This window comes from Malaya genurostris, chromosome 2, assembly GCF_030247185.1.
Source record: "Malaya genurostris strain Urasoe2022 chromosome 2, Malgen_1.1, whole genome shotgun sequence".
In the NCBI taxonomy this organism is placed as follows: domain Eukaryota; kingdom Metazoa; phylum Arthropoda; class Insecta; order Diptera; family Culicidae; genus Malaya; species Malaya genurostris.
In genome coordinates, this window is record NC_080571.1 from 208,563,682 (window position 1) to 208,576,615 (window position 12,934).

General features: G+C 36.7%; 1 protein-coding gene across 1 annotated transcript in view; it reads left to right on the top strand.

Annotated features, from left to right (window-relative positions):
- Nucleotides 1-12,934, top strand: part of LOC131427313 (uncharacterized) — a 493,637-nt gene that overhangs the window by 100,502 nt on the left and 380,201 nt on the right. The gene's annotated exons all lie outside the window — the stretch shown is intronic.

Below are 12,934 nucleotides of genomic sequence, written 5' to 3' on the forward strand. Positions count from 1 at the left end.
TCACTTTCATTCACACGTCTAAATATCAGTTCAACAGATTTTCAAAAAAAACTCAGTGAATGAAAAAAATCACTTTCACTCACTCGTGAAAAAATCAGTTCAAGAGATTTCATAGAAAAAGCTCAGTGACTGAAAAAAATCACTTCCACTCACTCGTGAAAAAAATCAGTTAAAGCGATTTTCACAAAAAAAAAATCGGTGAATGAAAAAATCAGTTCAATCACTGGTGAAAAAATCAGTTAAAGAGATTTTCTTAAAAAAACTCAGTGAGTGAAAAAAATCACTTCCGAGATTTTCATTCATGAAACAAGAATAACTCAGGACCTCGAAGTTCACAAGTGAGATTTTGTGTCATCGAATCTCCTTCACAGAAATATCGCTGAAGAGATAATCGAAAGGGAGAAGAATCTCCGATGATATTTCGATGCTGAGTTTCCTTTACCCTTCAGTTCGACACCGAAGTGATTCGAGCAAGGTTTATTTATTATGTTATAGTAATAACAAAATCTCTACTGAATAAGTTCGCAACTTTCAACTGAGACATAAGGACTGCCATCTTTTCGATGTATGAGGTGGTCAATATGAACATTCCAAACAGTGATTATAGCGACAGATGGCTGTTTTAATTTCAGCTGACTGATTACACTGCACTGTTTAGATTAAACCCAAGAAAAACGTTATTTAGCCTAAATTTGATTCATAGACGTAACAGGAGCGCAGTATTGTCAGCATGACTGAAACACCCAAACGCTGTACCGGCGCCTAGAGCGATTGAATTGACGTAGCGATAACCTGCGCTCCTGTTACTTTTGCGTACGATATTCATTCTAATTTTTTTTTCATATTTCTAATAAGCAGCGTAACATGCTCTGTTATTGTTTTTATTATCAATATTACTATTACTAATCACAGCTCTTGTTGCTTTCCACCACCACGGAATTGCTGAGTAAATCTCGAATGCATCACCACTATGATATGCAAATTTATTTCCCAAAAATCCTGTTCGAAAATCATATCAGATATATTGAATGTTTGTTTTTTTTTTTACTTTTTTTTCTCAAATATCATCGAGCAGAATGTTTGCGTTTGCCAAAAATCAGCACTGAACTTTTCTACAGCGAGTTTCCTGATTTTTTGGCCGGAAATCACTTCTGAAAAATTTCATTCGCGATTTTCGAAATTTTGATTTTTTTCCAACACAGGTTATAAAATGGGACATGTTATTTCCACAGAAGTCGAATTTCGCGCCTAATCGTATTCGGCAGTACTCTTTTAGATTGTATTGAAACTTTCTGGATATGTCGACTTTGTCACAAAAAGTCACTTTGCATACATTTCGTTTTTTTTTTCAAAATTAATCTAGACTGTCTTTTGAAAAAGGCCAAATTTTTTTTACCAATTTCTCTCAGATAGTAAACTGGAAAATGATAAACACTACCAACATGAGTTGTGCTAATGATTTGCCCAAAATCAGTCAGATTTTCGAATAAAAATGCTACGAAAAAATTGAAATCGAGTTCTAAGCAGAAAAAAAACAAATAATTAATTAAAAATTTTATATCGGTTTATAAAAGTACGCTTTTTTGGATTTTGACATAAAGTTTGTCCCAGGGTAGGCAACTATGTTCCCAATTAACCATTGTTCATGCATTGCTAGGAACTGGAAGTCGGATCCGGATAAAATTCAATATCATCCTATGAGACCATAATATCTTTTGTTTCAGCCTAAGTTTGTCGAAACGGTTTTGCCATCTTTAAAAAAAAACGAGTGAGTTCCTTTTTTGGAGTTTTTCACCATTTTTTCGGTACTTTCGCAACTGTGAGCTTGGAACTTTTTATATGAGAGTGGCAAAATGCTTTTCTCACAAAAATTTTGTCTTGTCCAAACTGTTTTTTTTTCGAGTGTCTTCTTACTGAATACTTCTTGTGTTTTCTTATCGAAAACTAAACTACACTGAAAATCATAATCATGCAAGAACCCAATGGAACCTAATTTGTGAGAAGATTTTTCAGAGTACTTTATCGCTAGTTGCCCGATATTTGCCAAAAGTATCAGACTGGACGAGAAAAAGTTTTTTTTGTGTAAGCTCGTATCCTGCAATATATGGACGATTTTTTGGAGAAGATCTTGTTTAGGGATAAATTTACTCTCGAATAAAAGGGGGGTTTCAAAAACTTTATTTCAAATTTTTAAAATTGAACAGATCGTGCTAGAAGTGATCCAACTGATAAATCATGTAGGGAATGATTTCGACGTTTCAAGTATGGACATTTCAGCGTTGACAGACATTTGGAGGCACTACTCGATGAATATCTGAGTCAAACTCAACAGGAGCTTGCAGAACCATTGGCAGTGACTCAACAAACAACGATTTTTTTTTACTGGGGATAAAAAATAGATTTTCTATGATAACGTCAAGAAGAAAAAATACTACTCTATGCCCGGTCAGTTGTTAGCATCGACCTCAACATAACCACCGAAGCTGAATATTCATGGTTCGAAGGTCATATAACGTACTGTGAACTGCTACAACCAGGTGATACTATAACGGGCGATCGATATATGTTGCAATTGATGCGTTTGAGCCGTGCATTAGGAGAAGAAAGGACGGAATACAAGCAAAGACATGATAAAGTTATTCTCCTGCATGACACCGCTCGGCCTCATATCGTAAAAGTCGTGAAAAATATTTGGAAACGATCAAGTGGGACATTTTGCTGCATCCGCCGTATTCTCCTGAGATTGCTCTTTCTGATTACTGGTTTCAAACTTGGAAAACCTCAAAATTTGATACATTTTTTCGAAATGGGATTCGAAAATTGCCTGAGAGGTGGGAAAAAGTAGTAACTAGCGATGGACGATACATTGATTAATCTTTGTTTGTTGTTTTGTTTCGATTAAAGAGGTTTTAACCTTAAGGGCATTCGTCTCTTCGAACCAGAAAAACTTTCTGACCCTATGTGCGGGGCTATCGAATCGAACCCAGGCGGGTTGTGTGAAAAGCATCAACTTACCTATCACGCTATACAAATCCCCTAATTAATCTTTAATTTCTATTTTGTTTTGAAATAAATGTATTTTTGACCTAAAAAAACGGACCGAATTAATTTGTATTTCCAATAATTAGTATACTATATTGAAATGTAATATCCTTAAGTATTATTTTTCGATGTGAAATTACTAATAATTTTGATTGAGCTCATTTTGTTATTCGCAATCTCAAAAATTTGTATGCATTATTTCATTTTTGTTACACCAAAACTGAAAACGTTTCCTAATATAGCACCAAAAATTTTATATCATAAGCAAGGTACAGTTAAGCACTAAACTGTTGATCGATAAACACGTGTTATAGAGTCATAAATTTCTTCAAATTGAATGTAAACGATTTTCACAAACGATATATCCATCATTGTGATTTACTTTCTGCTGTCTTTGGAATTTGACAGCTTTCAAGACAACACATTTTTAAACTACTTGAATGTATGCAAATCATAAACCATATTGGTTGAATAAATAATTAGTGAAATCAACTACTGCGAAAATAAAAAATTGATATTTAATACGTTTATGATACGTATACGGATGGAAGAGAATTGGCTGGTTCAAAATCTGGCCGGAGGTTAATTCCATCTATTTTATCTCCCCTCTTTTGTGCTAATTTATATCCAAATCTTAACAGATAGACAGATACACAGTTTTACTAAATATTTCAAGTAAAATAACATATTTTGCGATCATGCTTCAGTTGAACGTTTTTTTTTCGAAATTTAAGCGATTCTCGCGGGGCATTCAGTGTCTTACGAGATTAGAAATTGGTTTATGTCTTTCTCATACAACACATGGGCTGGAAAGTTCCGGGCCTAACACATAGATGGCGCTAGTTTTATTGCAGTCACCCTTTTCAGGTAATACTAACCTTTAAAAGACAGCTGTTAAAATTTCATGATATTCTATTCATTAGTTTGTGAGTTATTGTGCTAAGAGTGACGCTTCTTTTGTTATTTTCAGAGCAATGTATAAAAAAATTCGTGTTTTAATTTTACACTACTTCTTGATGAGAAAAATACCCCATTTGATTGTCATAGGTAACAAATGATTTGCACGGGATTCTTGTATCCCGATCGAGTCACATGAGAAGGTATAGGCCTCTTCAAGCGCATGATAGAGAGAATCTCTTCGTATTGGGAAAGAGTTTTGCGAATATAAGGATCGATGACGCTTGAGGGAAGATCATACACACGCACTTCTATAGCACTATCTTCCATATACGAGGTCTGTTCAAAAAGTTCCCTGAATTTTTTAATTGCGCGCGTCTGGAGAGTCCGGTGGTCAAAAATTTGTTTTATTGTGGTGGTACATATGTCCCTAATGTATGATGAAATTTTCAGCTGTATTCATTGTTTACATTCTGTCTTGTAGCGGTTGGTGTAGACGTGTTTTTTTGAGCTCGGCGATTTTTGTTAGTTTAAACAATGGAAGAATTGAATAGTCAAAGAATTTGTATTAAATTTTGCGTGAAAAATGAAATAAAGTGTAACCAAGTGTGCGAAATGTTACAGAGAGCCTACGGTGAGTCTGCTATAAAAAAAACAAGTGTTTACGAGTGGTATAAGCGTTTCCAAGATGGCCGCGAAGACGTTGAAGACGACGAACGCTCCGGTCGACCCAGCACGTCAATAATCGATGAAAATGTGGGAAAGTGGAAAAAATGATTATGGATGATCGCCGAATCACTATTAGAGAAGTTGCTCATGAAGTTGGCATATCAGTTGGCTCATGCCATCATATTTTTTCAAATGTTTTGGGCATGAAACGAGTGGCAGCAAAATTCATCGTTGCTTATTCGTGATTTTTTGGCTAAAAACAAGACTTTAATCATGCCCAAACCTCTTTATTCACCAGATATCGCTCCGTGTGATTTTTTCCTGTTCCCAAAGTTGAAGAGACCCATGAAAGGACAGCGTTTTTCATCGATTGAAGAGATAAAGGCAGAATCGCTGAGAGTGCTACAGAGCATTAAAAAAGTGACTATCAGGGGTGTTTCGAAGACTGGAAAAAACGCTGGCATAAGTGTATTATATCTAGGGGGGATTACTTTGAAGGGGACCATATAGATGTAGACGAATAAATAAATATTTTTTTAGAAAAATGAGAATTCCGGGTACTTTTTGAACAGACCTCGTATACTGGAATGTTGTACTTAATGTTTTCGTGCTCCACACAGTGCACATTGTTATTGTCTTTTGCGAATTGAATTGCATCCAACTCTTTGTAAAACTGGATGTTAACAACATTGTTTAATGCATTTGCTCCTTAAGCAAACCTTCAAGTATTCTTTCGTATAGGCGGTAGCTTTTATTCGTTTGGTTCACTCATTTCGAGGTCGTTCTATTGTTCACTACACAATACTGTACTTGGTTTCTTCCGTCCCGAACGTAAGCGGTTTTGTTTTATCGACTGACTTGGAAAAAAAATCACAAAATCCTTTTGAATGATCGAAAAGTGAAGATGCGTGAGTTAGCTGACATCGTGAAGATATCAACACGGAAAGACCGAAATTAGCATTTTGGCGAAAAATTTAGTTGATTTTCTGATTTTAGTTAGTTATTTTTTGAGACAACTAAAAAAATCTTACTTTTGCTAATTTAGATTTTTTAATTCTAATTTTCTTAATAATAATAAAATATTTGTTGAAATTGCTATTTTTTTAGTTGAATTCACCAATTAAACGTGCTGTCATTTCTTAGCTAAGGCACGCTTCATATCAATTCAACTAATTTTTTAGTTGAATTAGAGAAATAAAACATTATTTTCAACCAACATAAATGGTTGAATTGGTTTCTGCAATTAGCAGCTATATGGCGCTCGTTAACACCGTAATGACTACTAGCCACTAGATGGCACACTACTACCGAAAAAAATTTCAGTCGCGGTTATCTTTTCTATATTTGCAGGTATAAATACGATGTTGTATTGGAGAAAAAGACATAAGCGAAACATAAACTTCTTTTTGAAAATTTTACTTCTAAATCGCTGTTTTCTTCATTCGACTTCGCGAAATCGACTCTCTCACTGAAAACTTTGAGCACTCGGAAAACAAAAACCGAATACAAGTAGTACACCGGACGGCGTAGCCCGGAATGAGAAGATACAAAAAAACATCATTTGATGTGTACAATTAGAGTGCAACATTCGAAACTCACTTCACTGTTTCGCGTAAAAACATTATTACCCACAATCGCTTTAACTGCGCACAAATTCTGAATAAATACACTTTCCACTAACACTTTACGTCATTTTTACATATCGGTTAAGAAAATTATATAGGGATATATCGTAACACATGCGAAAAACATCTAAACAATTTGCGAGCAGTTTCAACAAGACTGTCCCTTTTAGCTTTTTAATGGATTGTTTTGCTTTGACACTGCTGTCCTTCAGTAATGACGGTGATAGATAAATAGAATAAAAGTTTCTGATTTTAATAACGAAATTAGTTGTCAATGAGAATTTCGTGTTGGATTGAAATATTGCTGGTTTGTGTCCAGAATATTCGCCAACTAAACACTTTCTCTAAAAATAAGAGTTTTTTTCAGCACAGTAAATTCTAAATTTTAACTAATTTTATAGTTATTTTGGAAATTTTGTTGTTAAAATCAACTAATTCAAAAACAGTAATACGAATTAGGCGCAGAGCCAATTTCGGTCGTTCCGTGAAGAGAACGTGTTGGCTTTATATTTCATGAGCATTCGACTATGAGAAAGTTCCTTTCAAAGTGGGTGCCACGTTCGCTCACTGTTGACCAAAAACGAGAACGTGGTGATGATTCTGAGCAGTATTTCGCCATGTTTAAACGTAACAAACCGGAATTTATGTGTCGATATGTGACAATGGATGAAACATGGATTCATCACTTCACTCCGGAATCAAAACGATCGTCATCTGAGTGGACAGCAACTGGTAAACCTCGTCCAAAGCACCCGAAAGCACTACAATCGGCTGGAAAGGTTATGGCCTCGGTATGTTGAGATGTGCGTGGTGTAATATATATCGACTATCTTGAGAAAAGGAAATACCATTAACAGTGCATATTATATAACGTTATTGGAGCGTTTGAAATTGCAAAGAAACGACAACACACCGTATCATAGGTCAATCAAAACAATGGCAAAACTACATAAATTGAACTTCGAATTGCTCCCACATTCACCGTATTCGCCAGATTTGGCTCCCAGCGACTACTGGCTGATCGCACATCTGAAAAAATGCTCGCCGGTGAGAAATTTCGCACGAATGAAGAGGTTATCGCTGAAACTGAGGCTCTGGAATGATTGCGTTGCTCTTAATGGAGATTATTTTGTTGAATAAAGTTAATTTTGAACCAAAAAAATCGTGTTCTCTTTGTTAGGCCCGGAGCTTTTCAGCTCATGGGTTATTTTGAAATTAAACAAATCGATGAATGTTAATTCTGCCAAAACGACTACTCATTCTTACTATTACGTTTCGTCTTAGACTCATCAGTGCATTAGCAGATTTTGATGAACTCTTAATGCCACCTCGCAGAGTTCAACATAATCTACTAGTGCACTGTTGAGCCTTAGACGAAACGCAATAGTAAGTGCACTTTGCTCAAACCTCCAAATGGCTTATCATTGTTAAACGCGGTGGAACAATCATGTGTAGCTGATGCAAGCTACAGAAAATTATCTAAATATGGCGGAGCAGTGTTTCACAAATACAGAAATCGGAGAAGGTGCGCACTAGCATAATGTGTCCGGCGGCAATTCCAGGAAATATTTGCATAATTTGTGAAGTACAACGTCAACATTGGAAGAAAAGTTGGCTCGATCGTTCTGAAAACGAATGCATCCATGCTGGTACTCTTCGGTCTAATCTCAAACGATAATCGTAATGATGATGATGATGATGATGATGGAAAGGCCCAATACAACTTACTCTGCGGGTTTTTTGTATAATTTTTATTGGTCACATTCGACCGCATGAGGAAAACATCGTTAGAGTGGGATTCATATAAAGCTCAATAGATAACAAAAAGTGATACAAGATAATGCGCTCACAAAATCACGATCCAAATTGCTGATCCTGTGACATCATTTGGGCTCGTAGATTGGTAATTCCGGTCAGCGAACTCATTCGCAGTTTGACTGATAACAGTTTCGATAGTAGCTTAGTCCGACGATGAAACGTGGAAAACATTCCATCACTGCCCTGTCCCGCAAATTTAGACCCTACTACATCAATTGGTATCAGACGATGATAATGATCACGTCATTATGCATTCATCCAGGCTCTGGTATACGAGTCGAAACGAAATCTCTCTTGAGATCCGGGAAAAGTCTCCATCGGTTTCGCAGAATTCAGCAGTACCGCTTGTCACGCGAAAGATTCCGCGCGGAATGACACAAAGAAAGTTAGATCTAGGTTAGCCTGTGATCCTCCCAACCCAGTAATGAGTGCGCACAAGAGTGACAGTCGGACGGCTAGGCGGCTTCCGTGACGGCGGTGACCAGTTGATAGTGCGGTTCTTTAATGATCTTGACAAGATCCGCCCCTTGGGCTGACGGCCAAGACGGTGAGACTCGATTGACACTGCACCACTGGACGGAAACCCGCTGCGGACACTGTATGCTGCTAGGAACTAGGGAGCAGCGATTGTTGCCGTTGCCATTGGTTCAAGAGTTCTGCCGCCCAGCTCTTGGACCAGACCGACGAGAAATCCCCGTGTCTCATTCCGACAAATTACACTTTGCTCCGGAGCAAAAGCCAACATGGAAACCTATATTTATTTAAACGACGACGTGTACATATTCGTTATTATATTTATGATTAGTCGCAATTATTATAATTATTGTGTGTTGGTGGATTTTAAGATCTAGATAGGGCTCTGCTCCAGTCGCCATGCTCTTCGTTGGTGGGTCTCCGTTGCATGAAAAATGAACACGGAAGGTTTGGACCTATCTGGGTTTGCCGCGGCATTGCTGCAATTGATGCAAACAGATCTTTGCCGGGGTCTGTGCGCTAAGATTGGCTGGCAGGCAGCGAAAGGGTCGCGACTGACTGTGAATATGTCTGTTTAAATAGGTATGATTTGATTGAGTTCTGCGAAATCGTCATTCACATCGATCTAATTGGAGTACAGTGAACTCCGCGCGCGAGTGCCACAACGGACTCGAAATGACAAAGTGTACGCTAATGAAGGGCGCAGCGTTGAGAAATGAGTTTTGCAAAGAAGTGTCATTCGTGCTAGATGTGAAAGTATTATTAATATCGAAACTTTTTTCGCAGTTCTGGTTTATGGAAATAGATTTAGTCTATTATCAGTTATATAGAATGTAAAAACCCATTCTACAAACATTTCTCAGAAATTTATATTGAAGAAAAAAATTCTCGGATTCGACAAAAAAAGTGATCTGTTACAATATTTTTTGTGTTCTGTTTCACCCTGACGTATCGATTACGAATTCTTTCAAATTAGAAGGTTGAGATCCACAGAAGAATCTACACACTTAAGTTGATGAAATTTCGGTTGATAATTTTCAGTTGAATTCTTAGTAACAAACTGTCGTTTTGTCACGTTCTTGGGCTGCATCCAAATATGCCAGCTCCTGGCGCAGCTAGCAAACTTGCGCTCAGACAAAAGAATTTTTACCAGATTTGAATCTGAAAATGTCAGAATGTCTACTGGGTTTTTCCAAGCATCATTGCAGTTTTCTCATCTATCACATGGCTGCTATTCAGCGTGCTGAGTATTATTCGTGTGAATGCGATTGTGGTACTTAATATTATCTGATATGTAACAACCCCGCATTGACGCAACTAGGGTAACAAAGGTATTTTGGCCCACCTAACAAACTTTCTGGATTTAATTGATGTCAAGTAACCCATGTTGCATCCATTTAAAGCTAAAAATTACCTATTGCGGAAGGGTTTTTCAAAGATATTACAACTTTTGGTGGATATTTTTACAAAGTGGGCCAAAATACAATCAATCCTAAAGTTGGCCAAAACACCTCTGTTACCCTACGAATTCGGGTTTTCAAACTGTTACTTTGATGTTTTATTTTGGTTTTGGTGTTCGGAAGCAAGAACCGTCATGAACTTAGTTTTTACTTTCCTTGCATTCCAACGAAAAATAAATCGATAGAAAAAGAAAACGGATGAAACAACGAAGCAAAGAAAATTTGCGGGAAAGTATCGCCCACCGGAAGTAGTCGAACCTACTTTCCCTTACAGGTGATTCTATGTTATATCAATTGAGTTGCTCTAGTACCCGCAAGAAGCATAAATTCAGTTCATATTCTGAAAAAAAAACATAGTAAGACACTTTACCGTTGGTTGAGGGGCATTTAGTTCCCTGTCCTCGTCTTTGTCCATATCATCATCGAGTCGTGGGAAGAAAGCTTCATGAAAATGAGCTCAGGGAATATAATTGTTCATTCGGGATAGTAAAACACACCAGGAGATAGTCTTCGGTACAATCAGTGTTGGGAAAAAATTCGGAAAATCGCGACTGAAATTTTTCACCAGTGAGTTTTAGACTAAATAATCATCGATCAGAAAAATTACTGCAGAAAAGTTCAGTACTGATTTTTTGACATCGCGATTTTCACTGAAACTGATTTCGCCTAGCAAAAATCAGTTGTGAAAAGTTCACTAGCTCGATGATATTCACGAAAAAAGTTCACACATTAAATATATCTGATATGATTCTAGAACAGAAGATATTTGGGAAATGAATTTTGATAGCCGTTGTATCTCAACCCTTTGCAGAATACATGAATTCGCCGATGAACAAAACCTGAACCTTTTTGAAAGTGGTCAGTGTGAGTAGGGTGGTCGATAAGTGGATCAATAGTGGTGATGAATTTGTAATTTATTCAGCACTACATCCTTAATAAAAACAGTAAGTACTGTGAATAATAATAGTTGCAAGGATAATTAAAACAATCGCGAAGAATGTTATGCAGCTGATTAAAAAATATTAGCTATGCCATGCCATTCAGCTTGAATAACGTACGCAGAACGCAATTCAAACGCACCATTTGCTATACCAATTCAAACGCGCCATATAAACACTGCACCTACTGTGTGTTCGAGAATTGCTGGTAATGCTGCGCTCCTGTTACTTCTATTAATCAAATTCATGCTAAATATTCTTTTCATTGGGTTTAATCCAAATAGTGCAGTGTAATCAGCCGGTTGGAATTAAACTTTTTGGAATGTGAAAAATATATTATTGTTCATATTGACCACCCTACGTGCATCGAAAATATCGCAGTTATTATTTCTCAGTTGCAAATTTATTTAAGTAAAGATTTTTTTATTAATGAAAATATAATAATTAAATCTTGCACGAATCACTTCGGTGTCGAACTGAAGCGTAGCGGAAATTTAGCTTCGGATTATCATCGGAGACTCTTCTCCCTTTCTATAATCTCTTTAGCGGGGTGAAAATTCGTCATCAAGTTTCGCTGACACAAAAAATCACTTGTGAACTCCGAAGTTCAGAGTTTTGTGGATGCTTGTTTCATGCGTGAAACTATCGGAAGGCATTTTTTCAGTCACCGAGTTTTTTTAGAAAATCTCTTGAACTGCTTTTTTTACGAGTGATAGTGAAATGAACTTTTTCTGATCATAATTTTCCAAACACTGGTACAGAATGCTATTAAATCCGTAGCTTCTGGAACCAAAATCATTAAGATTGATTGATCATCGGTTGTTGAAATCTGCTAATCGAGGAGATATGGAAAATAAGTTGATCTTGATTTTGCATCTTTTTCTTGTTCTAACTCATAGTGGAATTCTAAATTAGACCAAATTTAACGACCTGTTTTTTTTCGGAATCGGGAACATTGCGACATTTTCTTTTTATGAAACTTTGCAAAATAAGTATTGACTTTTCCCTTACTTTCTTTTTTAAATTGGAACCCATCATGAAAGAATCCTCTCTCATTGAATATCGGTTGAGGGGCATTTAGTGTCTAGTGAAGGAAGATCCACGAAAATGTACTTAGGGAATATGATGGCTATTATTGTACCCGAGGCTTTTGAAACCAAATTTATTCAGACTAAATGATCGCTGAGTAATTGGCCATCAGTCGTTACAAGCCTACCAATCGATGCAATTTGGATCTGCTTTTTTATTTTTTCATATATTTTTGCCTTTCTCATATAGAAAGGCTATGCAATCGCTGTGAACACCGACTTTACAACCGAGGCCCGAAGAGCCGAGTGTCATATAACATTCGACTCAGTTCGTCGAGATTACAAAATGTCTGTGTATATATGTATGTGTATATGTGACAAATAATGTCACTCGATTTTCTCAGAGATGGCTGAACCGATTTTCATAAACGTAGACTGAAACGAAAGGTCTTATGGTCCCATAGATCGCTATAGAATTTTTTCTTTATTCGACTTCCGGTTCCGGATTTACAAGGCAATGAAAATCTATGAGAAAATGCGCATTCAATGTTCTCGCAAATTTTTCAACCGATTTTTACAAACTAAGATGCAAATGAAGGTGTTGAAATTCTTGAAAAAGTCCCCGAAAAATTGATCCAGATCTGACTTCTGGTTCCAGTATTACAGTGCAATTAAAAAAAGTTTTCAATTTCATGAGTATTGTGTCACAAATGATGGCGAAACGAGGTGCACATTTTTCTAAAATTTACTGGTAAATTTATCAAGTTGGCAGACCTTGTTGGTTAGTGGATATATAAATCTACTTTGGGACTACTAGTCCCCGGTTTCCGCTTCCGAACGCACCGGTAATAATGGAAAAAGCTCCAAAAACATGACCAACTTCGATTTCTCAGCAATGGTTAAACCGATTTTCACAAATCATGATTAAAATGAAAGCTCTCAGTGTTCTAAAAGAAACTGCATTTTCATCCAAATCCGGTTCT